Here is a 13,513-nt window from a genome sequence, read left to right as displayed (position 1 = left end):
TAGGGAAAGCCTTTCTGAGTTTCAGGGTACCTAATCCTGCCCCTGGTTTCACCTGATTGAGGAAGACAGCCAAGACGGGAGTCTGGCACAAGAGCCACTGACCAGTGAAAAACGCACAGCCAATAATTGTTATTCTTCCTGCAGCCAGTCAGCAGCAAACTGTCACCAGTTGGAATCTGCTGAATGTTCCTATATATAAGTTGATGTCAGCTCGGAGAAAAGAATTCTACCCAGTGTAAGCAGACCCACAGTCTTGTAGACACACACAAGCTAGTACTTCTGTTTCATCACTGCCCTCTTTTGTCTCCCTCACTGTAAGAAAAGAATGATTTTACAGGGAAAATCTTCATTTTCAGGCAGTTGTGGTCAGATGGCATGTTTTTCAATGACTTGAGAGATTCATGGCACAACATGATCCATGGCTCTTTCACCTCTAAATTTTATATAAGCAGCAAACTCCAAGAATGAGCTGCTGGATGCCTCTTCCTCCCTCTGACTTACCAGCTACGAGGAAAAATTAGAAGTGAAATTTAGCTTACTAGAGCTGCTTTAGCCGATGGCCAGGAAATTAAACATGAAAATGTAAATGCTGCATCTTTCACTCAGAATGTGCTTTACATGCCTCCCTCCAGCAGAATGAGAAAGGAGCTGAGGATTTAACTGAGGGTTTGATGGCTTTTGTCTGCTTGTCATAACTTTATTGCTGCTTAAACATAGAATTTTTAAATGCCCAATGTTAAAACCTTTAGCTTACTCTAGCCAACATATTGTAACCATTGTCTAGGGGAACCTCTGAATCTAAACACATATTTACACCCTTTAGTTGCCAAATGAAATCCACCTGGCTTACCCAATGCTGTTTCCCAAAGAATATTACACTTTTGGTCTGGCCAGTATTTTTAAATGCAGGGGACTGGCGGGGCGGGGTGTTGGAAATGCATTGGGTTTACAAGAATCTGCATGTGTACTGATGCCACATTACTGGTATTTAGGTGAAGTTTAGATCATATGGCAACTCTGACCAGAAATAGAATTCCTACAGAGGGCAAAGTCCAAAGCCACAAGGAACTGAGGCAGCCTCATCATGGCACAGTACTTTCTTTTCTTTCTGGCTACTTTTCAGGCATCAGAGCCACATGATAGGCAAACCTGCAAATAACAAGTGCTCTAATTTCTGAAATTATTTTTTAACCATTCCCATAAACACCAGGAAATGTCCACTCCTGTTTTCCAGTCAAAATTATCTGCTCACATGAATTCTAGAAAGAACACATTCCATCCAAGGATCAGGAAAAAAATCCTTAATCAAAATGGCAAATAGCAAAATTCTCAATCATTCATGGTCAACGACAAGGCCAGGCCTTCTTGGTTTTAATTGCTCAGACACGTGGAGAATTCCAAATCTTTGTGAAGTCAGCATTTTCCCCCATTGGGATTGGTTTAAAAACTGAAAAAACAGGATAATACTGTTCTTGCAGCTATTATGGGAACCCAGTAAATATGCAAGTTAATATAAAATTTAGAAATATGCTTCATCCCTTTCCTATTTTTGTTTTGTTTTGTTTTGTTTTTGTAGAAAGGCTAATGAACCAACTGAGACAGAGAATAAGCTAAAGACTAGATAACCACCAACTAGATATACCACCACAAGTGAATCCCCAAGCTTCTATGGTAATGTTGAAAACCAAGAGAAAGGAGACCTCAGGTGGCTTTGAATATGATTTGGAAAATAATCTTATTTTACAATCAGATACGCCAGTTGCCTCCACCATGTAAATACTACCTGTATTAGGTTTCAGATTTTCATGATCGGCCTTATCTAAATTTCAGTGAATTTTGCATTCATCTAGAATGAGACCTTTTATGAGAGTAGGAGACAGGAAAGCCTTTTTAAAGGTATTTTGCAGCCCAAGAACCTAAAATGGAATTATTCCACTTGGGAATGGATAATTATGTAAGATATATTCTGTACCACATGTATTTTTTTTAACTTTGTATTAGGATTACTCTCAAAGCCAGTTTTAAAAGTGAATGAAGTTTTTCCCTCAAATAAATCTCCTAGTCTCGTGTTCAAGGGTCTCCGCCAGAAAGTCTGCACACTGCTTTGCCTTTAGACCACCATTCATGGAGGAAAGCTATAAAAACTGAGGAAAACGTCTACTTATTTTTAAAACAACTTGAATTTCTTCTTGCTTCTTAGTAGTATTGGAAAATATTTTAATAACTAAAATGATAAAACTTCATGTGAGGCCAATTCTACATTAATTATTGCCTCTTGGGGTAGAAAATTAAGGAAACATTAGTAAATGTGTTAACTAGAGAAACCACTGCACTAATTTCCCTGCACGTATCTGGGTCTAAGGTCACAATAAAATCCATACTGTACATAGCCCTTAAAAGAAAGCAAACTCATAGTTTTAGCTCTAACAATAGTAGTATCAGAACACTCGGGGCTGAAATTAATGGACCATAAAAATCCCTGTGATTCATCAGTAGAATTTGATTAACCTACTTAAATGCTCTACAGTTCAGTTTAGGGATCTGTAATGAGGGTTGTTGATATGATTGCTTGATTTGTTTTAATATTTCAAACACTCTACCCCATTACCATCTTAATACTCGAAAACTAATGAGTATTTGAAAACTCATTTTAAAGCACCGTATCTTTGAATAAACATGTGGAAATCGTGTTTCTTGCTTTTGCTTAAAACTTTGGTGTGTGATTGATGCCACCTTGTAGATTTCCCTCTTTTTTTTTTTTACTGTACTCGCCTCCTTCAACCTGGGACCTTTTCTATTTGATATATAGTGTTTATCCAGTCTTCTAGGTGTCTGAACAACACATGGGGCACTCATACCAATGACCATTGTTACTGTGTTGTTCCCTTCCCTGTAGAGCAAGAAGTCTCAGCAAAATATTCTTGACGGTTCCAAGGAATCTTTGCAATTTACAAATACTTTCACAGAGTCTCCGGAGACTCTTCAGGTTTTTGTCAAAATGATGTCATTTTTATCATTAGAGTTAACTTTTCTATTTTTGTCTATAGATTTCATACCACTTATTAAAGTGCATTTTGAGGTACAAAAAATATGAAGCTAGAATAAGGAAGGTAGCACTGACCGTTGTCTCCAGTCCAGAAAGCAATGTTAAATCGGAAAGGCAAGGTTTTAGGACATTTGTTTTTACTGCATTCTCATTGCACTCCTGCTTTGTACCCCAGTCCTTCTGATTCCCCTTGTCTGTCAGTTGGGCCCTACACCCAGTTATACAGGACAGTCTTCCTTTGGTTACTTCTGTCTGACACCTGCCTTCTAGTTGTGTTTGGCAGGCCAGCAGGATGAGGTAATAATCAGAAGAAAATGTTCTGGTTCTTTGGCCTCATCCATGTACAACATTATTCAAAACAGTTTTCTGTGAGTGAGAATAGAGTTGCTTTGAGGTCCCTTGGTCTAACATTCTGTGGTGATGTGGAGGAACAAAACTGTAAACTTTTTTGATCCCTTCTAGAATAGTGGAAATATAAATTATACCTGCCTATGTCCATCCTCTCAGTGATGTTTACAGACAGATATATGTAGAAATGAGAGCCTTTCATTTGTAAACATTCTGGCTTTACTCTCTCCAAGTCCAGCCATCTTCTTAAGCACAGCTCCCATGGTCGTTACAGTCGTGTTTTCCTAAAAGCATATTTTGTGAACTATTTCTCCAAGATGATGGCAGTTTTTGTAAGACAGATGCCTAAAAGACATATGGTTTTCATAGATTTTTCCGTCTAGACCAGCTTTATTTAGTGACTTTTGGTCTGAATTGGTCCAGTTAAATTTTCTATAGGAGCTTATATAAAATTTTTAAACGTGGGCATACCACTAAGGTGTAAAACAAAAAGTTTGACTTCTTGTTGGCGAGCGATTAAAAGGGATTGGTTGAAACTTTCCTTCAGGTTAAGTAATTCTGATCGTACTGTACGCCCACTCGTCCATTCCTCTCCCACAACACTGTCCAAAATGGAAAGGCTTACCCTAAAAATCCGGTAACTGTTAAATTCATATACTTCTCACTGTTTTCCTGAGTAAATTCTTTGTATTCCAGTTGATGTATGTGAGTGTGTTAGAAAGCTCTAATTCTTTCTGCAGACACTTTACATGGCCCAGGGGACATATGATTCCTTGCCCTTTTAGCACCAGTTTTTACAAAAACAGCATTTCCCTCATTTTAAAAAAACACCCAACAAGCCACTGAGTAAAGGAGACGAACGTACAGGAGTTTTCATAGTGCCTTCAAACACCAATGAAAAATTTCATTCTAAAATGCGGTTTTTGAGCCGGCATCAAAGACTCATTTAGCAACAATATGACACTTCAAGAGAAAAAGAATAACTTCTAGACTTGCCCAGAAAGCAGCCTTTTGCTCCCTCTTTTGTAAGAGCTAACACCGCAGATCCGTTCCCAGTTTAACTGCATCAGGACGAGGAGACTCGTGGAAGGGAGAAAATGTGGGCCGTTCTGTCTCCACCGGTATCATCACTTGGCTTCGCGCTAAGCATTTAATTGGACTCGGTCACATATTTGTTCACTGACATGGCAGCTTGCAAGGCACACCGCCTCTCTGTTTTTCTGTTTGCTTTCAACTTTTTTGTTTTTAAAATTTGAACTCTAAGGCATGTTAGAGCTCCTCCTGCTGGAATTTTTTTTTTTAATCACTGGGATTCTAATTAGTAAACAGTAACTCGTCTCCATTTTCTCCACTCTGACTGATACGAGTGACCGGAAAAATACCACATGGTGCATAGAAAACTGGCCTTTTAATTCACCGGGTATCACAGGTCAGGCAGAAATGAAACGCTGGCACAACGTAAATCTTCTGTAAGTCTTCAAATTCCCTGCGCTCAGTTTTTTCTTGTTGTTGTTCTTACAAAAATAAGAGGAATTGGAAAGTTAACTTTTGCATCAAAAGTATTCCTAATTACATATTTACCCTCTTTGAGATAAGGCCCCAAGTCAGATATCATGCCCGAAAGCTTCTTGCTCTCTATCAGAAAGGGGCAAAAGGTCTTTTCCACCTTTCCAAAGCAGAAATGAATTTTACACTTTCTTATAGAGATCCAGTGTTGCCTTTCCCCTCCCCATCCTTGCTTGTTTTGCTTCTCCCTGACTTGAGATGACAAAGGAATATGCATCTCAGAAGTAGAAGTTTGCCTCTCCCAGTAGCTAGTCCTTAGCACCTCCTTCCCAACTTCTCCTTCCCGCAGATGTCTGAGTTGGCCAACCCCTTCCCCTGGTGCCTGGGGTGGGAGTGAGGGGAAGGGCAGGGAGAAGAGGACAGAAGAAGATGAAGAGGGTTAGAAATAGTTTTACCCCAGCTACCATCAATGGGAGTAGGTTTCTACATACAGCATGTAAGTTCTTAGATCTCTTTGGGCACTTCTTGAAAAAGAGCGAGAGAGGGAGAGAGAAGGGAGGAAGGGAAGGAGGGGGAGAGAGAGAGACAGAGAGAGAGAAAGTCTTCCGAGGGGACACTGCCTAACTTCTTTCAATAGCCATGTGCGTGTAAATCTCTTTAAAAACCACATCCTCTCTCTCTATGTAGTTTTCTCATCACTGTATTCCTCTTACCTTCTGCTTCTCTGCATACCTTTTAGTCTTTTTCTCTACCCAACTTATCTGTCGTCAGTGATACAGTACAGGAGCTAAAATATAAAAATTAATCTCGGAAGTAATGCTTTTTAGGAATCATATTTTCAAACAACTAAAAGCCCTCCAAAAGTTATTTGTTTTATGAATTAGGACTTGGAGCAAAACAAGTAATTTTGCCACTTGTGCTAAAGAATAAGACAATACTTGATTTCTCAAACTGACAGTACTTTTTCTAGCTTTTTTTCCCTTCATACATACTATCTCCTATTCCTGGAATGCCAGTCCCCTCAACTTGTTTTGTTTTCTGCAAGTCCTTCCAACCCTCCAACCTCTTTCCATCCCCAGGCTAAGACTCCAGGTGCCCCTCAAACTCTTGAGGCATAATCCTGCCGTAGCACTTACCCAACTGTGGACACTGTTTACTTGTCTCTCTTCCCAGCTCAAGTAGAAACTCTTGGGCAGCGACTGTCTTTATTTCTGTACCTCTAACTCAAAATACAGCACCTAGCACATAAACAGGGCTTATTGAGGTAATGAAAGAAAACAAAATGTGTTGATGTTTGGTGTTTAATCAAAGTTTATTTTTAGAATTAGCCCAATATTTAGTGTATTTTAAGAAACAATTTAAACACTCTTTCTCTCTTGTTCTGTTCTGTTGAAAACCTTGCCTGGCTAATTCTTTTTACAGCTCATAAACTGAGCAGATTTAATGTGGGTAAATCATCCCTTAAGCTGCCTTTTTGCTGCAGCCACAGAAGTGGGTTTATCAGTACCATCCTTACGGGTGAAATCCAAGTCAGATATTTAAAATAAAGTAAGGAAAATGTGGCAAGGCAGGTTATATTAGCACTTATCTCAGAGACTAAGTTATACAGTATACTATATGTTTGCATCATCAAATAAAAACTGTGGACTGTTTTTCTCCTTATGTTCTTATTTCAAAGTCTATCAATTGATTCATACTTTCCCAATAGCATACATTATAAAATCGTGGGTTCATTTTCACAGGGGAAAGAAATGCTGGCTCTAAAATGTAGCAAGAATCATATTAGAGAATTTTTTGAATCCTTTAAAAGGACTCCAAGTTCTCTGTTCTTTCCAACGTCTACTGTAAACTATTCTTGGACAGTATCGGCTTATTCTGTTACTAAAGCTGAAAGGCCAAAAATATGCTGGATAGCATCCTATAGTATTTTTGATAATAAATTACAAAATATTATCTTCCACGTGGACAAAATCATGACTGTTTATAGCATTTTTCTGAACTTATTAGCCTTAGATTTTTTAGACGTGTAAAACCTGTTTTTTGAATAAATGCTCAAATCAAGAAGCAAAGCACAACACAGTGCTGAAATCTAAAATGCTTTGTCCCATAATCTGTTCTCTTAGAGCAGACATTAACAAGAGGATGTCCTGGGTCATAGTTAGTTACCTTTCCATTTCACCGGGAGGTGTGCTCCTGTCTGATTTATCCTTGGGGATGTTCACTCATTCATGTTCTTGAACTTCTGGTTGGGACACTGCCCCCTGCAGGTGCTATGGAAGGCTGCAGGCAGGGTAAGGAGTAATCTCAGGTTTTAGGAAAGTTTATAACGTTGTTCAGATGCCTTAAACTTTGAAAAATGGTGCAATGATTAAGTAATTCAAGAGGGTGGTGGAGAAGCAAGGCTTTTCAGTTCCTGTGAAGGAGATACTACGGGCATCTCCCAACTCAACTGATTCTGACGCCACCAGAGCCATTTTTGCCTGGAGCCACTCTAGAGCCGAACGCAGCAGAGTGCACTGTGGGAGGCTCTCTTCACGATTTTAGAAAACTCAGAAGCAGTTTTTGCTTTTGTTCTCTTTTGTTTTCTAAGAAATTCGTCCAATGTAGCCCTCAAAAAGGAGGTGCCTTACTTCTTGGGCTTAGGTAGAGAAAAACCTTCATTTTTTTTTTTTGATCTGTTTCATCAATAAAATTAAAAAGTTGTGCAACGGCTTCCCTGGTGGCGCAGTGGCTGAGAGTCCCCCTGCTGATGCAGGGGACACGGGTTCGTGCCCCAGTCCGGGAAGATCCCACATGCCGCAGAGCGGCTGGGCCCATGAGCCATGGCCACTGAACCTGCGCGTCCGGAGCCCGTGATCCACAGCAGGAGAGGCCACAACAGTGAGAGGCCGGCTTACCGCCAAAAAAAAAATAAATAAAGTTGTGCAAGTTGGTATTAGATTCTTATGGCTCCTAGAAACCTGAGATGTATAACTCTCTCATGATCCTAAATGCAATTATCTGTAAATTAAATTTTGAGACAGTTATATCTTAAAGCTTCACCTATATCTAATAAGTAGAACTTACGGTATAAAGCCTATTGCATATCCATTTTTTATGCAAATAACTATCCTCTTAGGCAGATAGCATTCCCCTAGAAGTATCAATCTTTGAATATTTTTTTGAGGGTTTTCCTTTTTTTTTTTTTTTTAAATTTGAGTCCACCTAGCTAACCAGGTTGGATTTCAATCATACCCTCCCCAAAGATGAGAGTTTGGAATGCATGGTTAGATGTGCTTAGTTTCTATACCTACTGCCATTTTCATGAGCAAATACAAGCTTCCCTAAACAAGTCATTCTTCTGGTGATGACTAATAAGAAAACTACCGTAGCATAATATCTTTGTCTTTATAAAATAAACCTAAAACTGACCCATGCTTGAGTCTAATTTCCAAAGGTATCAAAGTATTTCTACAACCATTTCTTCATCTTTCTTAAGATCTTTTTCCAGCACTTTCTCTTTTTGCTTTTACTTTACCTGGCAAGTGAAATGAATTGCTAATGAAGCAAGGACAAAATCATTTATTATGTCTTAGAACAGTTTTCAAAGCACAATCCCAGGACCAGCAGCATCAGCATAATCTGGGAACTTGTTAGAAATATCTCACCCCTTTAAAAATTCTGTGTGGGACCTAGAAACCTGTGTTTTAACAAGTCCTCTGGGGGATTCTGATGCAGTGTCCAGTTTGAGGACCATAGCCTTAGAACATGCGAACGTAACTGCCCAATAGAAAGAATCCTGGCCTGAGAGTCATGATATCTTGTTTTAAGCACGGGAAAGGACAGAGCCTGAGCTACATAGACCCAGGCTGGCTCACATACTTGCCAGATAGATAAATCCCACTTCCCATCTTGAAGAGGAATAAGGGCAGGGGCAGAAAGACCAAGCCATTTCAGTAATCAGTGTTATGCTGATTACCAGGAAGCAGGGAGCTAGAGAAAAGGTAGCTTCCATCCTCACCTCCATTCTGATGCACGCCTGTTAAGACAGTCTCCCATCATGAATACCTAGAACCAGTTAACCCAAAGAAGAGCAGATGAGAATTAGTTCTTCCATTCTTAGAAGAGAATCGAACAAGACAATAAGACAGCTGACCATTCTTCTCTCTTATCAGTGTAGCCAGTTGCTCCCCCACCATGCCTCCCACCCCAAGTGACCGTTTGACTTTCTTACAAAATTTGTCATTGTCCAAAATACTGCAAACGGTCCATCCCTGCAGCTACAAATGCAAGGTCAAGTATTACATCTTTCCCTTTTATTTGGAAGCAGAAACAAAGCTTTTCTATCGTAACCATAAGCCGCCCACACACAACAGTGTTTCAATAAACACTAAGTGATGCAAGATGCTCCATTGCAATATAATGGGTAACTTAATGAAGCCCATCACTGCACAAAGTAACAGAGGAAAATTTGGTACAAAACAAATAACTCTGCTTGGCCCAAAACAAACTGTCTTATGAGGTGAATGTCTTTGGAAACTCTTTGAATGGTTAGGAACTAGACCAATGAAATGAACCTTAACAGTAAACCTTAAATGTTTTTCTGGTGTTGAAGTTGGCAAACATCTTAGCATTACTTATTAAGAAAATTCATACTGAACAACTTAATGCTTCTCTTGAATTGCTTTCTATAGAGATTATTGGGGGATTATTGTTTTAGAAATAAGATGATGCTCATTTCTTCCAGTAGGGTTGACAGACTTTTTTTTTATAAGTTAAAATTATTTTATATATAAATAGTGAAGAAGTTAGTAATCATAAGCTTTCATAATCTATGACACTGACACATTAAAAAAAACAAAACAAAACACCAAAACACTGTAATCTTTACTTAAACATTCTAAGACCGAGACAGTGCAGCATTTGAACACACTTTTTAGGGTTGTTTTTTTTCCCTGAAATAATGGCCAGTTATGCTATTGTAATTACCTAAGCAAGCTGTTTTAATTACCATCAGTCAAGGGTTGACAGACTCTAGGATTTTTAATTACTCAGTACATATATGGGTTACTTTAACCTGAAACCAAGCATATTTTAAAGATGTTATAATTATTTTAAGAGAACATGATGGAAATTTTATCTTTCTTTTTCTTTTTATCATTAATTCACCACACAGGTGTGCAGTGCCTAGTCAGTGCCTTAGGGACTCCGTTAAAGTGCTCATAATGGGGGGCTTCCCTGGTGGCGCAGTGGTTGGGAGTCCGCCTGCAAAGGCCGGGGACGCGGGTTCCGGCCCTGGTCCGGGAAGATCCCACGTGCTGCGGAGCAGCTGCGCCACTGCGCCAGAACTGCTGAGCCTGCGCTCTGGGGCCCGCGAGCCACAGCTGCTGGGCCCGTGTGCCACGGCTGCTGAGGCCCACGCGCCTGGAGCCTGAGCTTTGCAGCAGGGGTGGGCCGCCGCGGTGAGAGGCCCGCGCACCGCAGTGGGGAGTGGCTCCTGCTCGCAGAAGCTAGGGAGAGGCCGCGCGCAGCAACGAGGACCCAACACAGCCCAAAATAAATAAAACAAAAAATAAATTTATTTTTTTTAAAAAAGTGCTCACAATGGATAGGTTCTCCTGATTTATTTATTTGAAAAAAATATTATGAGCCAAAGGCGACGCTGAGTTCTGGGATACGGTGGTAAACAAGACAAACAAAAGACCTGGCACATAGCAGAAAGTTATATTTTTCTGGTCTCCTGCCTTGCCTTCTATGTGCAATTGCCCATTACCGTTGACCTTGTTGTGTCCCATCAGCATGGTCCAAAGATTGGGGTGGAGATTAATGAGAAGTTGCTGTTCCATCAGAGTATTTCAATCTTTCTATTCTCTGTCTCCATCATTGAACTCCTCCATTCCACCTCATCACTTAATTTCTAGTTTCTTTAACCCCATTATAGACCTTCATTCTCTTATGACTTTCACATTTTATGTGCCACAGTTAAGATCATATTTGCCCCTGCTTTGACCACATTATTGTATTTTCAAGCTCTGAGAATATATTCTCAAGAGTCTGACTTACAAAATTTTGCCTCATTTTTTCCACATAAATGGGGTGCTATGGTAAAACCACTTGCATACTTCTCTTATCCCATTCATCTTCCACTATGAATAATAGGTTTTGAGTTTTTAAAAATCATGCAGCATAATACAGTCCACATAGTACATGCTCAATAAATAATACATGCAATGCATAAGTGGAAAGCATGTTATAGATCACCTAGTCTGAGTCTCCTGTGTCATAGATGAGAAAACTGAGGCTTAGAGAAGTTTAGTGATTAATTATTATACATACTGGCAATTGGAGCTAGACTCCACATCTTTTGACTTCTGTGTAAACTTGCTGCCTCAAATATAAACCTCTGACAAATGCCTCAAAAGATTGCATTTCTGGCCTCATTGGACCCGCTCACTTTGACCTGGTCTGTACTCTAACCTGGGTAAACATCCTTGTGTAGGTACTTTTCAGTCATTCATTTGTTTGTCTACTATTTAATAAATATTTTTATTTTATTTTTTTTTTTTGTGGTATGCGGGCCTCCCGTTGCGGAGCACAGGCTCCAGACGCACAGGCTCAGCAGCCATGGCCCACGGGCCCAGCGGATCTGAGGCATGCGGGATCCCCCCGGACCGGGGCACGAACCCGCATCCCCTGCATTGGCAGATGGACCCTCAATCACTGCGCCACCAGGGAAGCCCTTAATAAATATTTATTCACTGCCTTCTAATCACATTATACAATGATGAATATACATAATAAATACAGAATATGTCGTCGCTGCACTCAAGAAATTTGCAGTCTACTGGAGGACACAGGCAATAATCTAGTAAATAAATACATAATGGCAAACAGAGTTAAGTGCTATGAAATACATAAAACTATGAAGCCATGAGGAGTGGTGGTTGGAAACTATAGGATGGTCAGGAAGTGCTGAGGAATGACATTTAAGCCAAGAACAAAAGGATCAGAAGAGAACTCAGTTTGCATTCCTTTCTGTCTTGGCTACAACCGTTGGTCAAAGCTATCACACATGCATGAAACAATTTCCAACCCACCATGCCACACTGTACTCTGCCCCTCACTGCGATTGTCGTTTAAGATCCACTTTTTTCAAATAAAATCCCCTAATTAAGTCCATCCCATTATTAAGCCTCTGGTAGAGTTTCCCTTTTTCAAGTTCAAATTCTGGCCAACTCTCTTGCCCCTCCTGTAACTGCTTAAATGCTAAGAATATATTTCTATAGGTTATGTGACTAATTGTCAAACTCCCTGAGGAAGAGCCTATGATTTACTATTTATTCCAAACATCTGCTGAACAACTGAGCAGTCAAATACCCTGTAGGTAGAGTTTCCAAGAGTCTAAATCCTACGTGCCATTGTAGCTTTTTTTTTTTTGCAAGAGCAATGATTTACTAAAACAAAACAAAAAAAAACCCTTAATACAATGTAAAGATCAATGGTTATCACAAGTATTCATAAGTTGTTTCTTACTTCTAGGAGTAACTTTCATTTATTCATTTTGTCAAACATTCAGTGGCTGAATGACAAGCCCTGAGCTAGACACCACAAGAAAATGAAGATGAGTGAGACACAGCCCATTTCTAATCAGTTGCAATAAGCATATAAACCTAATTCTAGAAATATGTTGAGGTTCTACAGAAGCATCAAGATAGGGAAAGGTAGGTCAGAGAAGACTTCACCAAGGTGAGTATTGCGGGAGGAATAGCAGGTTCCAGCAGATAAACAAAAGGACGTTGAGAACATAATTGAAGGCAACACCCTGCTAAACACTCTATAAAACAACTCAAGTGGACATGACTTCTGGCCTCTGGAAACTTCACATCAAAGGAGAAAATGATGTAGGTTCAAATCCAGGACATAAGTTAAACAAATATGGCCATTTCAAATGAAAATGAGCAATATTCTAGTGAAAGCGCAGGTGTTTTTGCATGGTCATAAGTGAAAAGGAAACTATAGGAGGATTTTTCCCAGCAGGAAATTCCCGAAACATTTCAGGTGGTCATGGTAGCAGGTAGCCTTTCTTCAGGAAAAGGACTTACTTTGTTTACTCAAATTAAAGAGCTAGTAGGGATTGGTTTAGTTTCATAACTGTGCCTATAAAGTATCTCTAATTACACTTTCAAAAACTGAGCACCTGCTTAGTAATGAGACTTAGTATAAGAGGTTAAACTGAAATGCACCTTCCCAAGGAAACCTTTCCTCTCAAGCCTCCAGGACAATTTTCAAGTACAGGAGGCAAAAGAAACTCTACTAAGATCTATGAGTTTGTGCTGAAGTGGTCAGTATTTTTACCATTAATCAACAATATCTCTTTTGCTTTGATCTTTCCTTGACCATCTAATTTTATCTTATAGCTCTGTAATTTTTTAACATTTCATAACCATTTTCTTTAACTTTTCTAACTTCACTCCTTCATCCTGAGAAAAAATATTTGATATGATCAATTTAGTGTCTCCAATACAGAAGAAAATTTCATGACATGACTGTAATTCCAGAAGGGTTCTTTCTGAAAAAAATCAATGGGAGAGTTTTATCAAAAAGAAAGGTTTCAATTTGCAGAATTTGTTGAAT

At 39.4% G+C, this 13,513-nt stretch overlaps 1 protein-coding gene across 3 annotated transcripts in view; it reads left to right on the top strand.

Annotated features, from left to right (window-relative positions):
• DNM3 (dynamin 3) overlaps positions 1 to 13,513 on the top strand; it is a 599,000-nt gene that overhangs the window by 575,131 nt on the left and 10,356 nt on the right. The gene's annotated exons all lie outside the window — the stretch shown is intronic.

Source organism: Lipotes vexillifer, unplaced genomic scaffold, assembly GCF_000442215.2.
Source record: "Lipotes vexillifer unplaced genomic scaffold, Lipotes_vexillifer_v1.1 scaffold685, whole genome shotgun sequence".
Taxonomy (NCBI): Eukaryota; Metazoa; Chordata; class Mammalia; order Artiodactyla; family Lipotidae; genus Lipotes; species Lipotes vexillifer.
Note: the sequence above shows the minus strand (reverse complement) of the source record. Positions and strands in the feature narration are given on the sequence as shown.